This window comes from Otolemur garnettii, unplaced genomic scaffold, assembly GCF_000181295.1.
Source record: "Otolemur garnettii isolate 467f Iridium unplaced genomic scaffold, OtoGar3 scaffold00009, whole genome shotgun sequence".
Classification (NCBI taxonomy): domain Eukaryota; kingdom Metazoa; phylum Chordata; class Mammalia; order Primates; family Galagidae; genus Otolemur; species Otolemur garnettii.
Genome location: NW_003852404.1, coordinates 3,562,920 through 3,563,180, shown reverse-complemented (window position 1 = coordinate 3,563,180; position 261 = coordinate 3,562,920). Strand labels below are relative to the sequence as shown.

Here is a 261-nt window from a genome sequence, read left to right as displayed (position 1 = left end):
CAAGTGACCCAGCTAGGCTTTGAACTCAGGTCTCTCTGACTCCAGAGTCTAGGCTCTTGACCAGTGGGCTATGAGTTTTGTGGCTCATCTGATTTTTATCATTGACATAGGAGACCATGGAGATGTTGGACGTTCTGGGGACCCACTGAAGCCCTGGGCATGTTGGGACGGGCACTGCCTGTCACTGATTTATTTTTGTCTCTATCAAGCTTTACCAGCCTGTGGCAGGCCCAGGCCCTGCCCTGTGTGTTCTCACTGTCC

General features: G+C 52.1%; 1 protein-coding gene across 1 annotated transcript in view; it reads right to left on the bottom strand.

The window, feature by feature from the left end:
- Positions 1 to 261, bottom strand: part of HSPG2 (heparan sulfate proteoglycan 2) — a 104,826-nt gene that overhangs the window by 13,844 nt on the left and 90,721 nt on the right. The gene's annotated exons all lie outside the window — the stretch shown is intronic.